The sequence below is a fragment of the Emys orbicularis genome, chromosome 2, assembly GCF_028017835.1.
Source record: "Emys orbicularis isolate rEmyOrb1 chromosome 2, rEmyOrb1.hap1, whole genome shotgun sequence".
Taxonomy (NCBI): Eukaryota; Metazoa; Chordata; order Testudines; family Emydidae; genus Emys; species Emys orbicularis.
The window spans coordinates 78,645,382-78,672,364 of NC_088684.1; positions in this window are offsets into that span (position 1 = coordinate 78,645,382).

The following is a 26,983-nucleotide window of genomic DNA, read 5'->3' on the forward strand; positions in this document are numbered from 1 at the left end:
AACCTGACCTATGAGGAAGGTTACAAATACTAGGCATGTTTAGTCTTGAGAAAAGAAGATTGAGGGGGGACCTGATAAGGCTTCAAACATATTAAGGGCTATTATGAAGAGGATGGTGATCAACTGTTCTCTATGTCCACTGAAGATAGAACAAGAAGTAATGGGCTTACTTCTTACTTACTGCAGCAAGGGAGATTTAGTTTTGATATTAGGAAAGCTTTCTAACTATAAGGATAGTTAAGCACTGCCATGGGCTTCCTAGGAGGCTGTGGCATCCTTGCCATTGGAGATTTTAAAGAATAGGTCAGACAAACACCTGTTAGGGATGGTCTAGGTTTACTGCCTCAGTGCAGAGGGCTGGACTAGATGACCTCTTGAAATCCCTTTCAGCTCTGCATTTCTATGATTGTACACAGTTCCATTGTTCTCATTTATATTAGAGATTTCCTGATTTACATAATTCATATGCATGTACACAAGGAGGGTAGTATACAGCCCAGGGAAGAGTAGGGAGCAGTATCATAGCTTCAACATCACAGGAATTCTAACAGGTGAGGACAGCTTTACAACCTTGCTGAAGCTCCACAGAGCAAGATCACCACAGGCTGCCAAGGGGAGCAACTGAATCAGTCTATTTCTTGGCTGATCTAGCCCTGCCAACCTTGGGGCAGCTCCATGTGGTTCAAGGCCTTCCAACAGATTGGGGTCTTGTGAACACCTTGCCCAGCAGTGCTCTGCTCCTGCCAGACTTTTTGCACAGCCAAAATTCCATTTGGTTGGTGGAATTCATGGAGTAAATCAGCCTAGCTCCTTCCCCATTTTCATAATATTTTCCAGCCTTGTCGCAAAAATAATCAGTAAAGGGACTTCTTCCAATTCTTCCTAACAGATGAGGTTCATATTCACTCTCTTCTTGAATTACCTCTAGAACCTCTAGTTGTTGCTGTCAGAAATATTAGCCACTGAGCTGGCATCAAAATTGAGTCAACCCAATGCAAATTATCCATACCTGCAGATTTGGTATATTCAAACCCTCTGTTCAACTTTAGTCAATTATTGACAAGGTGATGGGCTGTTACTCTTTTCCATCTCTTACTTCTGCGATTCTATGATCAACACATTTTCCAGTTTCCATGGTTATATGATGAACTACCAAAAAATTTGAACTCTTACTCCTAAGTAAATTCTGTTTTCATAACTGCCTTTCTAGATTCAATTTCAGATGGAAGCTTAATGATATCAACAACTTAGAAGTGACATACATGGCTGACCTGCAAGAAACAATTATTCTCAGTAGGAGATTTAGGAAGAATATAATTCAGGAGGCTATCAGCAGCTGGTCGCCTCTTTGTTTTTCATAACTGGAAAGAGTTGAATCAAAATGGCTTTAGCTTCCCAGAGTAATTACATCTTTACAATGGTTCCAAATTAATTATGTATACACATTTTTGAACATCTTATTTTAGAGAAATTAAGATGGGCCATTCCTCTTTATTTATGCAAAGTAGAATTCATTTTTATGAATGGCTGTGACAAAAATGAACACAAAAAGTTGTGAAGGTAGGCAATTTAAAAGAAGATAATAATCCAAATATGCTAAAAAATATTGGTGAATATTTTCCCCACCTCTCTCCTTGACATTCCCAAAGGGTATGTCAATAAACCCATAATGAAAGTAACCCAAAAGTCTTTCTTCTTCTTAGTTAGAACATCAAAAATTAACTACCATCTTGCAAGCATGCATTTAATAAGTTTGGGATAAATGAAAAAAAAAAAAGGACTGAACAAGTTTGATAAGTGGATCTCCTAATGATATGGAATTGTAATTGCTCCAAATTAGCAAGAGAATTTACTGTAATTCTGCAACAATAATCCAGACATTATAATTTATATTACACAAAAGACCAAGAACTTTGATATCTCTCTTTGTACAGAGTTCGGTTCACAAATTTGATCCTTTACACAGGGAATAATGAATATTCCTGGGGATACTTCCAGAATCATAGACATTCTAAAATCAGCAGCCCTACAATATAACTTGAAAGCACTGTTGGACCAGAATGATTCCATCAGTCCATCTTTTGGGGTACAAGTTGGACATGAAGTCTGATCACAAGCCATTTGAAAGTATGAAGAATCGTAGAATATCAGGATTGGAAGGGACCTCAGGAGGTCATCTAATCCAACCCCCTGCTTAAAGCAGGACCAATTCCCAGATAGATTTTTGCCCCAGATCCCTAAATAGCCCCCCTCAAGGATTGAACTCACAGCTCTGGGTTTAGCAGGCCAATGCTCAAATCACTGAGCTATCCCTCCCCAAGAGACAACAATACATGTTGAGAAGCCAGTGCTATGATGTGAGGATAAGATACTCCCCAGAAAGTCACAACTGGAGGCAGATATACTAGGCATGGCATACCTTCCAGAGTACAAAATAGATAGCTCTGTGGAACAGGAGACAGACTATTACCATGCTACACTACCTTTGCATCTCAGATGGGAGGCTTCAGACAATCCAACAAAGCACAAAACAGGATGGGGTGCCACAGGCAATAGTAAAACAATTAATGTTCCAGGACTGGCCAGATCACAAGGAACAACTGCCACAAGAAGTTATACAACTCATTCCTCACATGGAAGGGAGTATAAAAGACAGGATTTTATTTAAAGGGAATCAGGCAGAAAACCCAGCAGATTTAAAAGTTACCCTCATGAGATGGATACGCGGTTCACACCTGTGTATAGAAGCATGCCTGAGATGATTCAGTGAATGTGTCCATTAGCTAAGCATAAATACCCAATTAAGAATTGAAACAGTGTGAAGTGTGCAAGGAGCATTGTAAGAACCTGCAGAACTAGAATATGGGATCATGGAGGTCCTAGGTTGCCAATACTTCCACATTGCTATTGGAAGCTTAGGCTGGGTTTTTGCTGGAGGACCCTATGAAGTTAGAGACTGCAGGAAATACCTCCCAGCAGTGCCTGAGTGGCACCTCCGCAGCTCACTGATTGGCTCATGCTGATATACAAACCAGAAACCCATCAGGGGGAAATGTCTGAGCAACAACACAGACTGTCTGCTTGCTTCCAAACTGGACCTTGCTTTGCTGTGGGCCCTGGCTTCTGACTGGTTTGTCTCTAACTCCCTACTTACCTGCTATCTGTAACCTAGTGCCTGACCCTGACTTCCTGGTATCCTAAGCCAGCTCAACCTCAACCTCAATATCTGTCTCCTTACTGCAAGTTGGAGCTGACCAGTGTACCCAGGCCTCACCCAGCCCAGCCCTGACAAGTATAGTGAATGACAACAGCCTTTATAGCCTCATGAGTGCAAAGGACTAGACTAGAAGATCTCTCAAGGTCCCTTCCAGTCCTACGATTCTATGATTCTGTGAAATTCCATGCCGATCCTGGGAAAAAGTAGACACAGAACTGTTCACTTTTAATGACAGGAACTATATCGTCACAGTAGAGTATTACTTCAGTTTCTGGGAGGTGGACTATCTATAGGATGCTCAGGCTAAAACTATGATCAAGAAACTGAAGGCACGTTTTGCACATTCTGATGTACCTGACATGCCATGCTCAGACAATGGGCCACAGAACAGTGCAGTGAAATTCCAGTGATTCAGCACCAAATGGGAATTTTAACAAAAGACATCTTCCCGGGGCTACCCAAAAAGTAATGGCAGAATCAGCAATAAAGACTGATGGCAAAGGCAAAATAGACCAGAAAGGATCACTACCTGGCAATGTTGGACTATCAAAATATACTCTACCTTGGACTAGATAGTAGCCTAGCACAGATACTGATACGCTTTACTTCTTAGGAGGTGTAGTCTGCTGTAGCCCAGTGGAGGAACAACAGACAGTACACAGAAGCAATTAAAAGAACACCAAGCTAAGCAGGTAGCCCACTACAACAAAGGAATCAAGGGCATGAGCCTACTGTCTAGAGGTGAGCAGGTCCATCAAATAGTCATACACAGCAATGGCCAAGGCAATGGCAATACAAATAATAATTGCTAATAAAGAACAGTCCAAATTTCAGTAATACAGGTCATATGAGGTTGCTACAGACTCAAGACAGTGGTGGAGAACAAACTGAAGACAACTGCAGAGCAGTGGCAGATAACCAGCACACCCAGGCAGACAGGGCCTAGACTAGGACCAGAAGAACATAGAAAGAGCCTCAGACATCAGCTGGCCTGATATAAGAGAGTTAGAAACCAGGTATATGATCAATATAGAGAACTATCAGTGCACCACTCAAGAGAATGAAGGCAACAATAGGGTGGAAAAAATCCCTCACCAGCAGTGAAACACAAAGAAGCAGGAGATTGGTTTGAAGAGCTACGAGGTCTAAGAGGCCATAATGGGATGGTGGTAAAGGCCATGTCCCATTGATGAGCTATGTACTAGTAACTTTTGACCCAGCAAATGCTTGGACCAAAGACACAACAACAACAAATAATCATTGCAAGGAAAGATGTAGCAACCTGCATGGAATTTGGCAGGAACAGCACAGATTGCAGGAGTTTGGTGGAGGCCCAGGAAGTTAGTCTGTGTGCATATAGCTTGAATGTTAGCTTCACTTGTAGCACCTCTGTTAACATTCTCTTAATAAAATCTTAGATACATGTAGTCCTCCCATATTATTACCCAGCTGTGATGGGGAATACAAACCCCACACTGGACAACACAGGTTAAGGAACTGCTCTGGGCTCAGCCAGCTCTGCCCCACCACACCTGCAAGACATGCATAGGCTGGAGAAGGAGATAAAAGGGACGCAGAACAACTCACTTGTGGGCAGACCAGGAAAGAGAACAGACCTTCAACCCTCTGCTCCTGAGGAAAGGGTAGGGTTGCCAACCCTCCAGGATTGGCCTGGAGTGTCCAGGAATTAAAGATTAATCTTTAATTAAAGATTATGTCATGTGATGAAATCTCCAGGAATACATCCAACCAAAATTGGCAACCCTAGGAAAGGGCCAAGGGAAGGCAGGAACTTGCCTGACAACCACTGCCTGAAGACCCCTCCCTGAGCACAGGGAGGGCCAGATCCTGATACACCCCGAGAGGGAATCATTCCTTGCTCTCTCTTACTAACTCAGTTTATTTGTGTTAACTTCCCTGTTTTTTTGTTTATGGACTACCCTGGAAGGGGAGAAACTTCGAAGTAATCTGGCCAGAGGGCCAAGTCACCGCAAGAGGCAGGCCACTGCAGAGGCCAAGCAGCCAGTGGCAGCAGACTGCAGTGGAGAGAGAGCTGCCAAGCCATGCCAGGAGGAAGCACCAGCAAAGAGCTGACCCCTTCACACCTGCTTACGGTGCATGAAACAATTATGGGGGATAAATCCTCATTCCTTTTTAGATATGAAAAATGTGTATTAAAATATTTCTACAAAGACTATTTACAAAAATTAAAAGAGCAGATATCCATTTATGTATAGAGACAGATGAGTTGCATCGGGTACTACTTATGAACAAAGATGGAATGTGAAACTTCCCAAGATAAGGCATGTACATGCAAATATTCACATACACAGTACATATCTAGTGTGACTTACACGGAGTAACAGTAGATAGTGCTTCTAAGATATGCTGTAGCTGACAAAGTGATTGGAAATGTATCACCGCTTTAAAATATTCTAAATTACCCCATTTCTCCATAGTACATTTTTCAAGCTTAACTGTCAAGCATACTTTCTGTAGACAATTATTTTAGTCTAAGTAGTTAAGGTCCTAGCAGTTTTGCATGATGACACTGAGAGCAATTGACTAGAGATTATCACTAAAGCTCCTGAGCACAGCCGATAGCTCCTTTTCCACCTGAGCATATCCCTTTTTGTGTCTGTCAAGACTACTAGCAAATGCTAGAGGCTGCTGCCTTTGCACCAGTGCTGCTCCGAGGCCTCCTTTGGGGGCATCATACCATGTCTCCAGCTGCTCTGCATAGTTGTAGTACTTTAGGACTGAGGCCTTGCTTATGATTTTTTTTTCAAATGCCTGTTCTTGGGTCTCTGGCCATTTCCATGCTGATTCATCGTGTCTTAACTGTTTCAAGGGTTCACAGGCGTCTGATAGGTGTGTACTGAATTGGGAAAGATAGTTGCCCATCTCTATAAATTGCTAGACTCCTTTCACGTGCTTTGGTCAGGGTATTTCCTTAATGATGCTCAGTGTCTGGCTGGAATCCCTTTGAAGTCAACAGAGGTCTGATGTAGGGGACCTCACTTTCAGCTTGTCTGAGCTCAGCCCAATATTCCACTCACAGTTTAGGAGCTGTCAAAGCTTGGTGTTATGGTACTGGATTACCTTTTCCTAGATGTCTTCTTCTCCTCTAATAAGAATATCAGCTACCATCTTGAAGCCTGGGAGTCCCTCTATTGCCTCTGGGCATTTATACCCAGCAGTACTTGCCAACAGGTGTGGTGGCAAAGGATGTCAGCTGCCTGGGTGGCTCATCTAGCTTCATATTATGCCTAGCCTGACTGGCCCACTGGCCCGAGGTCAGTCTCATAGGGGGCACCTGCTAAATATAGCTTGCTTACCTCATCAACTCTCAGCTTCTCACCCAGCCTCTGTCCCAGTGCCTAGATATCTGGCTGAAACTGTTACTTCTGCTGGATGGCATGAGCACATACCTCCTTCTGACCTATAACTGAGTCACTCCTTGGGCAAAGAAGAAAAATAGTGTATTTCTGCTCTTCAGATTAATCACAAGACATTTCTACACTATTTTAGCCAAGTATGTGCTTGGCCTGCCTTCTATGGCTCAGTCATGTGCAGGTAGGTGAAATAGTGGGTGAAAAACTGGTTGGAGGACAGTAATCAAGGAATGGTTATCAATGATACACTTTCAAACTGGGGGAATGTGTCCAGCAGGTCCCACAGGGGTCCAGTACTATTCAATATTTTCATAAATCAATTGAATAATGGAGTGGAAAGTACACTTATGCAATTTGCAGATGACACCAGGATGGGAGGGGTTGAAAGCACTTTGGAGGAAAGGATTAGAATTTGAAATGCCCTTGATAAATTGGAGGATTGGTCTGAAATCAGCAGGATGAAATTCAATAAAAACAAATGCAAAGTACTACACTTAGGAATGAAAAATCAAATGCATAACTACAAAATGGGGAATAACTAGCTAGGCAATAGTACTGCTGGAAAGGATCTGGGGATTATAGTGGATCACAAAGTGAATGTGTCAACAATATGATGCAGTTACAAAAGAGACTAAAATCATACTAAGTTGTTATGACATATGTTGCAACCTTGTGCATTATCTATGGGGATACATAATGTATTAAGCTTATGAATGGTTTATGTATCACTGTGGGCCAGGGACTGTATACAACTTGGGGCGGTGAAGGAGAGTGAGGGGGAATGTTACCACAGCTCCTCCAGGAACTAAATGCAGTGGATGGTGATTTAAGGTGAATCACTCAGGTTGTAAAGACCTCCAGAAAAGTACCATGCCTGGGGACGCTTGCATAAACCGGTTCAAACTAGGTTTTCCAGAGACCAACAGACTAAGAAAGGGCTTTTGGCATAAAAAGCCTGCATTTAAACTGACTCAGGGCCTTCTTTTGATTTAGCAAGCAGACAAGTCCTTCTGACCAAAGAGGCAACCCTTCCAGAAGGGCTGGAAGGACTTTGGCTTACTAGGGCCCCCATCAGATTGAGTGGTGACATCTGATAAACTTTTAGAATGCATATAGGAACTTACATATATGTTCTCTGTAATTCTTTTACCATAAACATATTTGCTTTGAGAAGGCTGGTTAGTAACTGGTAGAAACTGTCGTAGCTCCTGGAGAAAGGTTAACCACAGATGCTGGACCCAGTCAGACCTGCTGAGGAAATCACAGTGAGGTATTGCGGAACTGCAAGCCTAAACCTCTGGTATGGAAGGAGAGAAAGACACAGGTCTCTGCCTCCACGAGGTCAGGATTGGGAACCTGAAACCATAAGCGGGTGCCCTCAAGACCATAAGGGGGGAAGTCAAGGGTCCAGTTAATCCTGAAACTGTGACAAGTGTATTGACAGCAATGTTGTATGTAAGACACTCTGTTCAGCACTGGTGAGGCCTCGGCTGGAGAACTCTGTCCAGTTCTGCGTGCCACACTTTAAGAAAGGTGTGGACCAACTGGAGAAGGTCCAGAGGAGCTCAACAAAAATGGAAAAAGTTTTTAAAAACCAGACCTTTGAAGAAACATTAAAAATACGGGGCATGTTTAATCTTGAGGAAAAAAGACTGAGGGGGGGCCTGATACATTTTCAAATATAATAAGGGCTTTTATAAAATGGATGCTGATCAAGTGTTCTTCACGTCTCCATGAAGGTAGGACAAGAAGTAATGAGATTAAGCAGCAAGGGAGATTTACATTAGATATTAGGGGGGGGGGAATACACTTTACAACTATAAGGATAGATAAATACTGCATTAGGCTTCCAATGGAGTTTGTGGAATTCTCATCATTGGAAGTTGTTAAGAGAGGTTAGAGAAATACCTGTCAGGAATGGTCTAAGTATATATGGTCCTGCCTCAGTGCAGTGTTCAGGGCTGAACTAGATGATCTCTCAAGGTCCCTACATACCCTACATTTTGAGGAATCTATAATAGTGAGAGTTCCTTGACTATTTATTACAACAGGGATTGGCAACCTTTGGCATGCGGCCCGTCAGGGAAATCTGCTGGCAGGCTGGGATGGTTTGTTTACCTGCAGCGTCCGCAAGTTCAGCCGATCGCAGCTCCGACTGGCCGCGGTTCGCCGTTCCAGGCCAATGGGGGCTGCAGGAAGTGGCGGCCAGCACATCCCTCAGCCCATATTGCTTCCTGCAGTGTACTTATATACCATCTTTCACTCAAGGATCTCAAAGGAAACTGGGGGAGTTGAGTGCACATGGAGAAAAATTGAAGAAAACGTTTGCAGAAGACCCAGTGAAGCATTGGAATAAATTGCCTAGGGAGGTTGTAGAATTTCCATCATTGGAGATTTTTAAAAGCAGATTAGACAAACACCTGTCAGGGATGGTCTAGACAGTACTTAGTCCTGCCATGAGTGCAGGGAACTGGACTAGATGACCTCTCGAGGTCCCTTCCAGTCCTATGATTCTATGATTCTATGAAAACCATTGTATTTTGGAGACTTCTAATCTATATCATCTGATCAAAGCACCCAAAGGGACCACAATGTGAGTAGCATCCCAAGAAACTACAATCTGTGCAATATGGTTTATACTTCTGATCATTAATATTATGATGAAGTAGAGATGGCAAGAATCAGAAAATTAAATCCAAAAAACACTGAATTATGGGGACTTAGAAAACTGCACCTAAACCTGGATCTGATTTTTGTAATTAGAACCAGTCTCTGTGCAAGGGACTTAGGGCCCTAAATCCGAACACACATGAACTTTGCAAGAACTTCTGTTGAAAATCCAAACTCAGAATTGAATGTTGTGGCTTGGGTTCAACTAAGAAAGTTAGGTTAAATCTAGATTTAAACACTGCCAGAGAGAACCTCATGGCCTTCTTTTGCGGCCGGTACCCTACCTTGCCTGTCTTGCACAATAATCATCTTGTACCACTTTGGGTATTAGTGGTGACACACAATATCACAACAAGTCAGAATAGTACACTGTTACCAATAATAATCCACATAGTACAAAACTCAGTGACAATTTAGAAAATAAAATGAGCATCAGGGCAGGTCTACACTTAAAACGCTGCAGCTGCTCTGCTGTAGTGCTTCAGTGAAGATGCTACTATGCCAACAGGAGAGCTTCTCCCTTCAGCATAGTTAATCCACCTCTACGAGAGGTGGTAGCTATGTTGATGGCGGAAGTCCTCCTGTAGACATAGGGCTATCTACACTGGGGTTTAAGTCAGTATAACTGCATCGCTCAGAGTGTGGATCTTTCACACCCCTAAACGACGTAGTTATACTGATGTACATTTGTAGTGTCGACCTGGCCTCAGTAACATAGTCTTAGTAAATTGTCCATATGGATGGTTCACTGTAGTGAAGTATCAGAGGGGTAGCCGTGTTATTCTGAATCTGTAAAAAGCAACAGAGGGTCCTGTGGCACCTTTAAGACTAACAGAAGTATTGGAGCATAAGCTTTCGTGGGTGAATGCCCACTTCATCAGACGCAAGATGAAGTCTGACGCGTCTGATGAAGTGGGCATTCACCCACGAAAGCTTATGCTCCAATACTTCTGTTAGTCTTAAAGGTGCCACAGGACCCTCTGTTGCTTTTCACTGTAGTGAGAGTATCATAACCTTAATGAGATTTGTTTGAGAGTAATGGCATTCCTGGGAAGATCAATGGAACTTTTTCAATATTTCCATATTCCATAGAACTGAGCTTTCCTTTCCCCCCTCTCCCGCCTCCACCCACAATGTGTGAACTAGGCTCTGATAATATTTTATAAAACAACCCATGATTGAAAATCATCTATTGTACAGTAACTAGTCCTGATTCTAAACTCTGTTTACACCATTTTTATGCTGTATGAGTCCATATTCTCAATGTAGCTACAATATCTAGGTTAACTTCATAACAGCTCCATAAAGTGAATTGATAGCATTTAAAGTATTGTATCATGCCAATAAACCATTACAACCTATAATTTAAAATATTTCCTTGAAGGTCGGTAAATGCAAATTAAAGTGGTTGAGGATAACAGCTGCATCATTTATCAAATAGATCAAACCATATAGCAATGAACATGCATAGGTATCCTTCATTGTCACTCCCTGTATCCTTGGAAAATAGACAACACTTTTGATTACCTAAGAAACTCTCACGGAAATTAATATTTTTATATATTTCAAATGGTCTATGAAGTAACATAAATCTCTGTCACATTATAGTGGGGTATGACTATGTAATATAGCCATTGTTGTTGTCCTTTTCTTGACAGAATTATAATTACTTATGACTCTGAAGCTTTTCTTGCACAAAAATGTCCCTCCTCCTATCAAGAAAATAAACAATGTAACAAAACCTATTGGTTTATAAAGTACATATCTATGCTTGTAAAATATGTTTTATAACAATGCCCCCATTGTTATTATTATTATCATTGGGAAATAATAATCATTAAGTCTTATTATTATGTTGTGTCTGAAAACCTCAACTGACTGCAGAAAGTGGACTGATTTAAGTTCTGTAGTAAGTATGCATCCTGATGGAACAGACTCATTAGAAAAAAACAATTAGGGATATTTAAATTATTTTCCTCTTGATTTTGATCAATAGTCAAAAACAGGGCTTACACCAGTGTAAAATCAATATGTAAGATCAGAATCAGGCGTGGACTAATTATTTCTCCAATCAGTCATACAGGCTAATCCTTGGAGGTGCTGAGAACCCTTCACCTCTATTGAAGTATGCACAGGGATACTACTATGGCTATCAGCAATCCTCCCTGATAGCCCAGAGCAGCTCCACTGGATGATGAAGGAAGAGAAAAGCCAGTGCTCTCCTACCTTCTTCTCCCTCTGCTCACTTTCCTTGCTCTACCATCTATGCTCACTCCCCAATATGCTCCAAAGCCCTGCTCACTCCTGCTGCCCCCTATAACCCAGCTTATCCCCCTCCTTTACACACAGTCAACATCAATGTCCCCAAAATATTTCTTAATCCCCATGCCTTCCCTAGATGCCAAAGAGGCACTAAGGCAGGGTGGGAGAGGGCTGAGGAACAGCTGAAGGGTGAAAGACAACAATGCGGATAGAAAGCACTAGCACTCCCATAACTTCTCATTCTCCCCACTCCCAGTTGCCCTGTCCACTTCACTGCCCTTTCACATCCCAGCTCTCACACTCTAAATTCCTTAAACCTCTCCCCCTCAACCTCTGCCTCCATAGGCCTGTTGCAGCCGGTGTCCCTGCTTCTTCAGGGTCTGTAGCAGTGGGGATGCACAAGAGCATCAGAGAATGGAAATAGCTTCCTTACCTGGCTACCACTTTGCAGAGCTAAATTAAGTTATGTCAACTAAGCAGAGTACCTCTTTTAATGTTGGATTGCAAACATTTAAAAAGTGGCCAGTCCCTGAGATAACTATGTGAAAGTATGGAGTTTGCAGTGACCATGGTTCTTTAGGTACAGGAACGTCCACAAATTTAGCTTCTCAGGGGAAATGACAAAAGCATTTTAAAATCATTCCTCTGTCAAAGCTAGTAAATTTTCACCAAAAGAATATTATAGGAAATGCAATTGTCCTCTTCAGAGTTACTGTGTTAAATACGAAGATGTTCAACGTGCAAAATAGGGAGACTTTCAATGACAAGCCTAGGTACCCCATTACCACAGTACTTCTCAATCTGCAATGTATCTATTTTCACAATACCTTGGTGAGGCAGGACAGTGCTATTATCCCCATGATACCAATGGGGTACTGAAGCACAGAGAGACTAAGTGACTTGCCCAAGGGTTTACAGAAAGTCTGTAGCTGAGCAGGGAATTGAACCTAATCATTAAACCATCCTTCCTCTCATAATCTCAACACAAGGCTACTTGTGGTGTTGCTATTAATGTTTCTATAACCTCAGCTGAAGTGGAGGGAAAAGAATCACAAACCTATATGAAATAGTAGACTAGAAAACAGAAGAATCAAAAATAGAGGAAAAACAACAACCAAAAGCTGCAAGCTGTAGCATTCATCAAGCACTCCTCAAGAGATAAACAGTATCATGTGAGGTACAGTTGGCTAATGAAAACCAAATGTTAAAAACATATAGAGGTTCCTCACCACATTCTTTCAAAAAATCTGGTACAAAGAGTTGCGAAGTAACCACCATCTGTTGAAACATCTGCTACATCAAGGTCCAATCTTGCATTAATGATCACTGCAGTATCCTCTTTCTCGAAAACACCTATCTCTTCCATCAAAAATACAAATAAATAATATGATATTTTAAATATTGATATCAGGTTTACAAAACATATAGCATGTCCTTTATTCACCTTTCTACCTTAAGAAAACCCATAACTGTCAGTACTATTTTGCAAAGTCAAGAATGGGTGTTATACTGGGGTGATAATTCCATAAAGTACTTGGCCAAAATAAGCAGCTAGTGAGAAGAGAAAAATGTTTCTCTGCAAACTCCTTCAAACTTTTTTAACCAAGGAAATAGAATGATGTAAGTACTCCAGCATTATATCATTCACTCTAATACAACATCGAGTTGCATATGCTACCAATTATTCAGGGGAAGGATTTTCTTATTCTGATTATATATACTAATATTTTCCAACATTAGTTGCTACTTTATTGATCAAAGGAGTTAAAGCAAAGGTTTCACTGATCATTCCAATAGGCTCATCATTTAACTTCTTTTTTTGGCAGGATGTATAACGCTGACTACAAGGTTTCTTCAATCATTCAGGGATGAAATCAAAGTTCTTTTTCAAAAATTTCAGAAGAAAACAAAAAAGGAAGTTTAACTGCATCCCTTTCAGGTCTTTTGATCCTTTATACCAGGTGGGAGCCTAAATATTCTGAAACTCCTTCTCTTAATTTCATTTGCCAAGTCTCCACGTTTCTTTACAACAAAGAGATTGTCTTAATCAATGACCCATTTTCTGCTTATCTATTTCCCATTTCTTCTGCTGTTGTCTGAGCAGGGTCAAGTGTTGATTTATGTTTTTCCTTCACGTATTCTCCACTGCAGTATCTTCTACCCTAGAGATCCTAAGTGTAATAGAATCTATCTTGTCCTCTGTAGTTTCTTAAGTGAGTAGTTTTTAAAAGTCAGATCAGAAGGTGAATTTATTGTAAAACTTTCTTCCACTCTTCTGGCATTTGCTGTAGTAGGATCTTGGGATGCTGGCTTCTGGCCTCTAATTCTTCCATACTCCTCTGGAGAAATATATATATATATATATATATATAATAAAAATACTACATATGGCATGGAACTAAATACATTGCATATATAAAAATGAACAATACATTTAAAAACAGCAAATGGTTTATGCTGTCATGATGCCAGAAAACAACTGTGTCTGCCGTCACCTTAATTATGGGATATTAATAAGTATGATCATGTCCTGCAGGGTTTTAATACTGTTATAGCCCAGTTAAGGGGGAAATGTATATAAAATGATTTGGGAAATTTGTAGCGGTTGCAGTGTGATAGTTAGCAAAGTTTGCATCAAAATTGATTGGATCAAAACCAGAAAAAAATCCAGTGTATTTATCTTATTTTGTGGGCAAAAGAGAAAGCCCTGATTAAAACACTATTGTGTTCAGTGCTGCAGAAAGATGTTCTTGGTCTCTTGCCACTCACTTCTTTTCTTCTTTCCTAAAAATAGTGAGTATTCATTTAAAAATAGATGAGACTTAATCCAAAGGAATGAAGTATGTTCTAAATTAAGGCTGGAAGACCATTTTCAACTTATTGTGCTGTGCATGGTTCCATAACATATGTGGCAATATCTCTGATTACACTGATGCAACAGTATGTTTGAAGGATGAAGTTTCATACTTAATACACAAGTTTGTAGCTTGGCTTTGAGCTAAAGTCAGATGTGGATTATTAGCTGAATGGAACTTTTTTGGTTTAATTGCGATGTGTTGGGTGAAAGCTTTGTGATGTGATTTATGTGTCTTGACTAAATGTATGAAAAGAAATGTCTTCATCTTAAGATGTGAAAAAAGTCTAATCTCCTAAAACTGCATTCTGCTTATTTATGATTTGATGAAAAGCTCAGTTCTTAAATAATTGAAAGGAAATTCACTAGTGTGCCCAGCCAACACCCCAAGAAATTGAGCTAGATGGTAGGATTCTCTGCAAGGGTCAAAAGCAAAGTATTTTCCCTCCTCCATAGCCAATACTATGGGCCTGCTCTGCAGGAGAGACTGGCTGATGGATCTGTAGAGTGGTAGATCCAAAGGCCCTGTCCCAGTTCCTCCAACAGTTCCATCCACTTCCTTAGTTATTTCATTCTCCAAATACTCACTGCACAAAAGGACACTGGAAGTCCAGATCTGCATCTCGTTGTGAATTACTGGCATAATGCCCCATTCTTCTGAAGCAGAACTACACCGGTTTTGCTGTTGTCAAGGTCCTCCATGGGTTGAGCCCATTCGTGTCTTACACCATTTTGTAGGTTGCTGTCTGTGTCGTAGGTGCTTCTTCAGCAGATAGCCAGATCAATCATTGCTAAAATAGTCTGTCATAAACTTCCATTTTAAAATACACATTCTTAAAGTCCAACACTGCTGATAGGTATCATAATACTAGTGGTGGATTTTTTTTCCTGCTGAAATTTTGTTAGAAAACCTGCTGTTTAGCCTGGAGTGCAGTACTTACATACATTTTCATAGAACTGACTTTATATAGCATCTCCAGGCACAGACGTGATTTATCCAGGGTGTCAAAGGGTCACAGTCAGCACAGAACTACTTCACAGAATCCAGGTCTGCCTTTCATACCCGTTATGCTGTTTTACACCTCTGACCTCAGTTTTAAAAACATACAAACCCCCCACAAAACAGTATAACTAATGGCATATATCCAATGTATTAGTTATTTTGCCAAGTCTAATATATGTAATACATTAAAAAACATCACACTAAACAGGAGTATTAAACTCTGCCCAATTCACCCAGTCCATCTGTAATTCTTCAGTACCACACTCAAACCAGCCCACTCAGGAAAAGCCTAGCAGAACACTGGGCTTTGCAGGAGGCCTAGCAGATCAATAAACTAAGGGTCTGATAGGCCAGGGGAAGAAGTGAATCTAAAAGTTGAGCATCCTCTTTTGAAAATGCTCTGCTGCCAGCTCCCTCCAGTATAACACGGTACAGTAGAAGGATAAGCTCAAGCACTCCAATTGGTTTGAACCACTGTGGCATATAATTTGAGAGAGATAGCCAAATCAGATCATGTAGAGCTTTAGAGGTAAACATCGATACCTTGAATTGAATGAGGGAAACTAAGGGTATGGCTGCACTGGAGCTGGAGGCGTAATTTCCAGCTCAGGGAGACATACCTGCACTAGCTCTGATCGAGCTAACATACTAAAAATAGCAGTATAGGTGGGGCTGCATGGTCAGTGGAATGGGCTACCACCCTGTGTACAATCCTGTCTGAAACACTAGGTACATACTATAGCATTTGTTGCCACTCCTACATTGAGGATCACTACACACAATACTGAAAGGGAGCCTCTTCTTATGAGTGCCAAGCAGCACTGCACAACAGTTTAGAACAGGGGCGGGAAAACTTTTTGGCCTGAGGGCCACACTAGGTTTTGTAAATTGTATGGAGGGCTGGTTAGGGGAGGGGGTCGTGGCCCGGCCCCCACCTCCTATCTGCCCCCCCGGGACCCCTGCCCCATCCACACACACCTGCTCCCTGTCCCCTGACCACCGCCAGACTCCCGCCGCCCCATCCAACCCCTCCTCTCATTCCTGATGGCCCCCCCGGGACCCCTGCCCCATCCAACCACCCCTTTTCCCTGTCCCCTGACTGCCCCTGGAACTCCTGCCTCTGACTGTCCCCTGCCGCCCCATCCAACTGCCCCTCCTTACTGACTGCCCCCCCAGAACCCCTGCCCCCATTCAACCCCCTGTTCCCCCCCCAACTGCCCCGACACCTATCCACACACCCCACCCCCTGACCACCACCCCGAACTCCCCTGCCCTCTATCCAACCCCCCCCCCCGCTCCCTGCTCCCTTACCGCGCTGCCTGGAGCACCGGTGGCTGACAGCACTACAGCCGCACCGCACAGCTGGAGCCAGGCCACGCTGCTGCCGCCACCACCATGCAGCACAGAGCTCCGGGTCAGGCCAGGCTCTGCAGCTGCAGTGCCCCAGGAGCTCACAGCCCTGCCGCCCAGAGCATTGCACCGGCAGCAGAGCAAGCGAGCTGAGGCTGCGGGGGAGGGGGGACAGCAGGGGAGGGGCCAGGGCTAGCCTCCCAGGCCAGGAGCTCAGGGGCCGGGCAGAACGGTCCCGCGGGCCGGATATGGCCCACCAGCCGTAGTTTGCCCACCCCTGGTTTAGAACATAAAGTGAATGATAACATCCAACTGAAGCTACAAAAAAGAACTTGAAGTAGGCAGAATATAATTATTCCAAACGAAATTGTCTCAGAACACTGGGATTTAATACCCCTGCTGTTGTGAAAAATGCCAGGGGATATTAAATTCACTGACTTGAGTGAATTGAACAGTGACATTACAGATAAGGTGTATGAAAATGATATACTTTCTAGCAAAAATAACTCTGGTCAAGTTCTTCATTATAACTATTCAGAATAAAACTTGTGGTTATGAGAAATTCTACTGAAATTGAATTGTCTCAGCCAGTCAGAGTGTAGGGATGCTGTGCAATTACTGATTCCTAACTCTACATTTCCCCTCCCAACTCCATTATACAAATTCTCTGGTCTCTTATTGGCTGTGGGTGCCTTATTTGCATAATCACTCTCCAATTATTTCTCAGTAACAATGCAGTATGAAAATCCTTACTCTTTGACTGCCTGAGAGCCATCATTAGCCAATCCGAGTATGGAGATTTGCATAATAAGTGTGGCTCTTTCTTAATCACTATATTGTGAATATGCAAATCTCTCTATGACTGGCTACTATAATCTCCCAATTTTGGCTCCTGAGCTCAGAATGGTCAAGCTGTCTGAACTTGAAAATTTACAAAAGCATAGAGATTAGGGCTTTCAAACTGCAGAAAGACAAAGTACTAAAGAACAAAAAAAATTAAACTCTCTAATTAAATTCCCTTCCTCCATCCCTCTGTTCCCACCCTTCCCTTTCTTCACACTGGCTGGGCTTTTGTCCTCACAATCAGTATCATATACTTGTGTCTACAGTGAGCTAGACTGTGTTCTTGTCTTACTAAGCTAAGCAGAAGCAAAAGCCTCGCTCTCATCTTTTCCCTGCAGCCTTCTCCATCCATCCATCCATCCATCCCTCACCCAGTAGTTTTGTTCAGTGAGACCTACCCTACTCCCTGCTTGGGGCTTAGTCTGGTGTAGAGCATAGACCCTCCTCTTTGGCTATTTCCCTTTGTGAGTGAGAAGGACAGAAGAGATAGGGAATGGGCAGAGCATGGCTCTGTTCTCCTCTGCTCCCAGGCATAGAATAGCTGGTCAGGCATAAGGGGGAAGTAAGTGTAAACTCTTTCAAGGCCTAAAGTAATTTACTGCTCCCTCATTTCTCAATGGTATGAAACATCAGAGGAGAACTGTGACACAGAGCAGTGTCTCAAGCACAATGTTTCCTGGGCTGCTGCTTCTTACACACCACCCCTTGCTCAGGGAAAGGCAAATTCCATCCCATTATTTGTTTACACTGGGAGTATCCTACTCCTCCCACAGCTAGGGAGGGAAGAGGATATAGGTGTGGAAAGGATGGAAGAGGAAGGCGAAAAGGGAAATGAGAAAAAAAAGAAAAAGGGAGGTAGTGAGTCTGAGAGGAAGAAAGGTTTAAAACAAGTATTTTTACTTTAAAAAAATCAGTTTAACTTTTTGGAGTTTTAATTATTTTAAATCTAAATATTTAATGGGGGAGAAAATCAGTATAACAACATGATGGTGCTTCTCGCTAGCTCAGTGACAGGTTTATATTCTGAACTAGTTTCCTCCTGGGCCTTTAGACTGAAGAGGTTATTCAGCGCAGGATGTGCTTATCATCTTATAAAGAGGAAGTACCTTCAAATTATTATAATAATGGGCCAAATCTTTCAGCTGACATCAGTGGGACTACTCATTTTCAAGAGGATTATTCACACGAATAAGGGTTGCAGACTCAGGCCAAAACCAACTGTAAAAAAATATCATCATTGCAGTCTTGCATAGAGAAGCCAGGCATTGAGTACACAGGAAAATAGAACATCCTTCTAATACATAGAGGGTGGTGCCCCCGGGTCACAGCTATGATACTGAGTGCCATAACAAAAATACATAAAACGTATTGGTAAAGCAGGATGAGAAAATCCACATTGCCATTGCTTATGCTGCAACTATTGTGTGGATAAATACAGTAGAGAACTTCTGTTCCCAAGGCTGTCAGGCTAGCAACTTTCATGAGCATGAAATTTCAAAAGAAAAAAAATGGCATTTCATTTCTTCACTTATCTTCTCCCCATGGTACAAATTGTCAGAGTTGCCTGGGGTTTTAGCTGACCAACTTCTATTGACTTTAATGACAGAAGCATAGCTAAAACTCTATGCACTGCTATAAAAATTTACCCCATGTGTCGCCCTAATAGTCTCTGCTTAGTTTACTGACAAGAACAAGTTGTTATTACTGTCATTTCAGCAGAGCCAATAGAACTGTTAAAGAGCAAGTGGAAGTGCACTCTGCCTCACATATCATCAATAAAATTGTCAGCCAGCTTTTGGATTCCTTTGTAATGCTTGTGCTGATTAGTGATAGGCACAGTTAAACGACTGGCCAGTTTGGTTTGATCTGGATGAAATTCAAATGTTTATCTGAACTGTTTATCTGAACTGAACCAAGCCCCTTGGTTCTGCAAAACTGAGCTGGCAATCTTGTGAGAACCGGGTGTCTCAAAAGATTGCCAATACTTTTTCTTCAGTTCTGGCTGAAAACGCAAGGAAGTGAAGAGGTGTATGAACACGGACAATATTTTTAAGAGTTATTCTTCATTACATCTGAAAATAGTTTTGTTTTGATATTTGTATTAAAGTTTGGGTCCATTTTCATTTTATCTGAAGAAGATTGCTTGTCCCTAGTAAATTGCAGAGATACATCAGTTGAGGAAGAAAGAACACAGATTGCCCCTGGGAAGATGCCAGGAGAGTAGGAAATCTCCATAGGTTCTGTTACGTTCTGGGGTGCAATCCAGATTAGTGAAGAGTTGTTACCTCTTATCCTAGAACTCTTAAGTGCCTTAAAGCTTTGCAAATGTAGCTCTCTGCATGAGACACCCACAACCAGCAACAAGCATCCACTTTATGTCTATGCATTGGGCAGCCCTGGACCAACTCCTGCTTGGCTGGCAAACACATTTTAGAATTATAATTTCAGTGTCTGTCCATAACTTTGCATCAGTTGCTTCCATCTGCATTATGTTATGATATTAATAAACAGTGAGTCATGAGCTTTTCATTGACACCTTGCATGACACTTATCAGATAAGTTTTATGACGTTAAAGAATCGGGATACACTTGAACTGGTTATGACAGGTGCATTTCATTACCAGTTACTTGGGTGCTCCTTGCCCTCTACCCTTGGGCGGTTCTTAATATCACAGGTTTCCCTGATTGACTGTTCTCCAGTAGAATGGGGCAGGATTTTTGGCAAGCAGATCTTGGGGTCTCTATTAGAGGTCAGCTGCATCTATGCAGAAGCCTGTTTGTATCCATGCGAGCTCTTCACTGCTCATCCTGTCCTGGCTCCATGACAGAAAATCTGTAGTGAAGTCACAATGCCAGGGTATCTCCTGATAGTTACTGCCCCTGGAGCCTTCACCATGAGGTTCTTCCATGGCACAGAGCATGTGCTGTAAAAATGGCAATATATAGTGCCTTCGTGACAGGCCCCTGAATGGTGTTTTATAGAGGCTTGTACTGTTTTGAATAAAACCATTGCAGGTGAGCTTGCCTAAATTTATGTGCTACCAAGACTTTTAAATAGTTACCTTTTAGATCAAATGTGCACTAAAGTAAATCCATTAACTCATTCATACCAAATGAGCTTTCAGTCTGGATCTAAAATTAGTGGTAATAAATTCATAAGGGAGTTGCTTTCTCTCTGTCTCACTCTGAAATTTGTGCTATTTATTCTTGTATCGTCCTGGACAGAAATGGTTGAGGTAGGAAAACTACCATAAACAGCCAACCTTGAAGATCAGATTGCACTTTAAACCAATGATATCTGTCATGGATTTTGTAATGTCAAAAATGGAAGTACTGAACTAAGAACACAGGTACAGTATATAAAGGAAATGAGAATTGACACCTTCAAACGTGTGCTTGCTTTTATAATGATATAGATGTGTGTAGTGCTGTATAGACAAGGTAACAAAGGGAAAAAAGAATCTTCTTTCCTTTTCCTAGGATCTTGCAATCATAAAAGAGAAAGGGATGACAGAGGATTGATTGGGGGTATGGGAAAGAAAACAGATACACACTCAAAGATAATGATATGCATACATATCTTGTCAGTTCCTTATTTTTGTTTTAATTATTTTTTATTATAACAATATATTGTAATTTCAGAGGACCCAGCCAGGGAAGTTGTCAGGTGTGAATGTCAGCATTGGAAGGCTAACAAAAAGAAAAGGCGACTTCCAGGCATGGAGGGCAGCATGATGTTGCCTTTTGGAGAATTCAAGGGGAGTGACAGCAAATTTGTGCTTTTCAACCATGTAACTATATCAATAGAACTACTCCCATGAGTAGGCTAAGGAAGATTTGGCCCTTGCTGCCATTCCTGAATGTCTTGCTTTTTGTATTGGCTCTTTCTAGAATCATTACACTGAGGATGTCCCCCAGTTCCCTACTTACTTTTCACATTTTTCCCTGTAACCAATTTGCACCATATTCTCTCTGTCCCTTTTGGAGTGTGCAATGGATAATGGAGGGTGGGTGCAGGGAGCATTTTCCCTTGTCCTCCACTTCTTTTTGTGGCCTATGTAAGTGCCAGGCAGAATCCCATGCCCTGTACTTGGAGAGGTGTAGGGGAAGTTCTGCCTGTACTCCCACAGAATGTAGGCAGGAGATGGGGCCATGAGTCCTCTCCACCTACACATCAGCCAGCAGTGCTGATTGGTTGCACAGTGTGCAGTAAGATGCATTCTGCATAGCGGAACCCAAATTATGCTGCTTCTACACACTGAGGGACTCCAAGAAGCTTCCTCCTACTGCCCTAGTGTGCTGCAACTGCTCACTTCCTCTTGTTATGGGCTGTGCATGGGCACAGTATAGCCCTCTGAGACTAACACATTTGTCCCATCTTTAGTCCTTAGCTCCTAATCATTCAGGTCATGTCTATATTTTATTTTATACTCAGTATGTGAGGTTGCAATCGCTTTAGATTCTTTTTCCTTTAAAAAAAATGAACAAGAAATCTCAGGAAACGTTGTGCAAGGATGGACTTTAAGTTACCAGAGGAAGGAACATTTGAAAATTCAGATCTATAACATAACAGAGCTTATCAAAATCTATTTCTTGTGCTAGAGCCTCAGTTTAATGAGCATACTAACATTTCAACAGCCATTATGCACTGAAAAACGTTTCCAATAATTAAGGATAATTGGCAATAGAAATAAAATGAACAGATGATAATGGCTCTGCAGCAGACTTCAGCAGGCTGCTCTTTCAGCATGTGTTGGGTAAGACAGCAGAGGCAAAGGATTTTATGTAGCAATCCAAACTGGTCAACTGTGTCTTGATTGTTATGCACCTAAATTTTAAAACTCTGTGCCTCTGCCTCCATTTTTTAGTCACTTTGCTAGCTAGTTTTCCTAGATTGCCCACAGCATAATATTCCAGGGTTAATTAGCAGCCAAATTAGGTCTATATTTAAAGATTATACTGTGTCACATTTTAAGCTACTAGCTTTTTCTCTAATGTCATCAAACATAAAACAAGTCACTTTCAGCACCCTGACTAACCTGTAATGCCAACTTTTATTAGGTTTTCAGATGAAATAGTCTTTATACATAATAACGTTGAAAATGTAAGGATTTTTATAGTCTGAACAGCATTTTCCATAGCTTACTGATTTCTTTTATAGTGGAATAGGGGTAGAATGGGATGACATTAATTGCACTTTTTATCATGGTAGTGCCCATTAACTGCACAGAATTTCCACTATATTACCTTGCATTTTCATTCATTTACATCTTGGCTCTAAGAGTTGTGTTGTGGGTTGAAGCTAAAAGACAAAAGGGACACGTTCAACATCATCTTTACAGTATTTGTTTTTAAATTGATACATTCACTGACCTGTGAGCCTCAGTCATGATCTTTAATGTGGCAAAATGGTGCACTTGTAAAGAAGCACTTCCTTTTGCTTTACTTTGAAAAACTATGTACATGGGTCTGATTCAGCATTGTTATACCAACTATACATTGGTACGACTCCATAGAAATCTATGACGTTATGCAAGCCTATAATAAAACTTATGCATAGTCTTTTCAGTGCATAACAACAGAGTCCAAACCACTGCTCACTGAAGTCAATGTGAATTGACCGATTCTAGTGAGCTTTAGATCAGACTAATAATGTACATATAAAATACATGGTGGTCTGGGATTATCACGTTACTCTTGAGTAAGAAATCTAAAAATTAGTTATGAAGGTCATTTCAAACAAGTGAAAATAAAACCTTTAAACCACACTCATCATTATGTATCTCTATATGCCACCTGTGTTACTGAAAAGTTATTTTAGAACTGCTGAAGAGTTTTAAAAAAATTATTGGAACTATTTTTGTATAACCCTCCACATGTAAAGGCAGGTTGATATGGCCTTCCAGTCAAGCTGGAAGAGCATATCAAGTGGGGTCCCGCTTTGTTCAATATCTTTAGCAGTGAGTTGGATAATGGCATAGAGAGTACACTTATAAAGTTTGTGGACGATACCAAGGCCTGGTCTACACTGGGGGAGAGGTGGCGAGATCAACTTAAGATACGCAACTTCAGCTACGAGAATAGCGTAGCTGAAGTTGACGTATCTTAGGTCGACTTACCTCACGCCCTCACGGCGCGGGGTTGACTGCCGCCGCTCCCCCGTTGACTCCGCTTCCGCCTCTCGCCGCGGTGGAGTACAGGAGGCGACGGCAGAGCGATCTGGGATCGATTTATCGCATCTACACTAGATGCGATAAATCGATCCCCGATAGATTGATCACTACCCGCCAATCCGGCGGGTAGTGTAGACGTACCCCAATTTGGGAGGAGCTGCAAGTGCTTTGGAGGATAGGAATAAAATTCAAAATAATCTGAACAAACTGGAAAAATGGTATGAAGTAAATTGGATGAAAATCATTAAAGACAAGTGGAAGGAAGGAACAATCAGTTGCACACATACAAAATGGGAAATGACTGCCTAGGAAGGAATACTCCAGAAAGTGGTGTAGGGGTCATAGTAGATCACAAGCTAAATATGTAACACAGGTTTTTGGGTCAGGACCCTACGATTACAACACTGTGAAATTTCAGATTTAAATATCTGAATTCATGAAATTTACGATTTTTAAAATCCCCTGACTGTGAAATTGACCTAAATGGACCCTGAATTTGGTAGGGTCCTAGCGATCACGTACACACAAAATGTTATTTTTAATATGACCTCAGTGCCTATGAAGGCAAACTCTGAACAGTGTTTTTTAACATTTGTTCAGAAAGGGATGGTGTTGGACAGGATAGGATGGTGCAGGAAGAGCTACTGACATTCTTATCACTATTGCACATTGCAACACTCTTCCCAAGATGTACGTGGCAAAGTTGAGGATGAACTGAAATTTTAGAACCCGCCTGCCCCCAAACAAACAAACAAACAAACAATAAACTACAGATATCTACAGAGTCCCATTTACAACAATTGGATGTCTTGTGGGCACAAGGGTCTGCATTTGCACATCCCAATTTGAGATTAGGGTCATATTTTATTGGTGACAGACTATACACCCTGTCAAATATAAATGCTACCTGATGTATAACTATGGATGACTTTATTATTCAATGTTCTGTAGTTACGCTTTTATATCCAGACTTATGCTGCATGTCACTAGCTGTGCATGGTAATGAAGTACTGTTCAAGTTGTTTAGGAAAGAACAACTTGACATATATGCACAAATGTTGTGTATTTGCCATGGAAGAAACTGCCCATTTAACATTTTGAAAAAAGCCTGTCTTGAAGATGTTTATGGTAATGAGACTATTGTGATTCCTTTCTCAAGCAGTGCTCCAGGAGGGCAGGAGAGAGTTATTGTGGATATAAGGTGTTCCAGCATCAATGGGTTTGCCTAATGCTTTTTAAGCAATCTGGATCTAGTATTGAAACAAAAACATCAGAGACCTTCTTCTCCCTCCCTCCCAAGGTTTAGAGGGGAAATACCATGAGAAAGCAGATGTACTTCCACCCTGCTAGATCCAAACTCTACTCAAGCATTGCCAGTAAAATTAAACTGAAAAAACAATGTCCACTTCTATTCCCCCCCACCCATGCTAGAAAGAAAGAAAAACTGAATTCCTAATCTCAGAGGGAATACTCATGAGTAAAATGAGCAGGATTTGGTCCTCAGTTTGTAAAGAATGGATTAACGCGAAAAATCTAAAGGAAAACTTGGAGATCATTATTATCATTTTTAGGTGATCAGTTCAAATTAATCCTAAAAACAGGGCTGGCCTTATCATGAGGCGAACTGAGGCAGCCGCCTCAGGTGCCAGACTGTGGGGGTGGGCACCACTAGGACCCAGAATGTAGAAAATTGTGTCTGCTGCTGGTGCATATGTATTCTCTCTGCTCCAGATGCACAGAGATGGTGGAGTGCTGTGCTGGAGGACGGAGGACACAAGAGACATAACAGGCAGGCAGGAGAAAAGGTGAGAGGGAATAACAGAAAGCAGCAGGAGCTGCAGGGAGAGAGAGGAGAAGGAACCTCGTATGTACCTCTCTAGCACCCCCAGGAGCCTGGAATGATTAACACCAGCTTCTCAGGGAGCTTCTTGTTTCCTGCTGCTTCCCTGAACCCACTTGAGGAGAACAGGCAGTCAACTGAAGTAGTAGGAGCCAGTTAGGCCCTTAAGACGCTGATATCTTCCCTTACTCAGGCCCTGCTACCAGCCTGCTTATGTGTCCCCTTCAATTGAGTGTTGAGAGCCACTATAGCTGGCACAGAACAGCAGTCATGAGTGAAAGAAGAAAATGCCCCTTTGGGGCAGCATTCAGAAAAAGAAAGAAAGCAAACAAAGCTTTTCTATCTAAGCAGGAAGGAGCTCTCCTGAGATACATAGAAACAAATGTTCACGGTCTCAGTGAGGATGTGAGTGGTGAGGAGATGCCTGATCTTCCAGTTAGTCAGAGTGCAGGTGACCTGGCAGCTACTGCAGCATCCATATCTCAATCTCAAATGGATGTAACCATGCACATTCTTGAAGAAAAGTGTAGATCAGAGAAGAGTGTGGTGGAGGCGCAAGAAACAGCTGCTGCTGAGTTTAGTCCCTTAAGTCTAGATGATCCAGGACTGTGGACCCACTTGAGCAGTAGCCTGAGGGACTTTCTTGTACTGCATGGGCCACAGCAAGTGAAAAACTTCATGCTCCCCAAAGACAATGAAAATAGAAGTTTCTATTCAACACATTACTGGCGTGAAATCCCCAATGGTGACAAAGCGGAGAGGCCATGGCTTATGTACTCAAAAACCCAGAATGCTGCATACTGTTTTTGTTGTAAACTCTTCCAGTCTAATGTTCCAGCACATTGGGTTCTACAGGAACAAAGGACTGGAAAAATCAGGCTAGAAATCTGGCATGCCATGAGAAGGGAGCAAATCACCAGAGAGCATTCCATAGGTGGAAAGAGATTGAGATGAGACTAACGTTAAAGGACACCATATATGATCAGCATTAAGAGAAGATTACATCAGAGTCTCTTTACTTACAAAATGTTCTGAAAAGGCTCATTGCCATTGTGAGAATGCTTGCTACCCAAAACCTAGCACTGCGTGGAACTTCAGATCAGCTGTATGTGCCAAACTTCCTTCAAATTGTGGAGCTGATGGCTGAGTTTGATGCTGTACTCCAGGAGCATCTAAGAAGAGTCACCACCCAAGAAATGTACACACACCACTACCTTGGAAAAACAATTCAAAATGAGATCATACAGTTACTGGCAACAAAAGTCAAACAGAAGATTGTGGCAGATCTGAAGTCAAGAAGATATTACTCTGTTATTCTGGACTGCACACCTGACATCAGCCATACGGAACAAATTACTTTAATGGTGCGTTTTGTA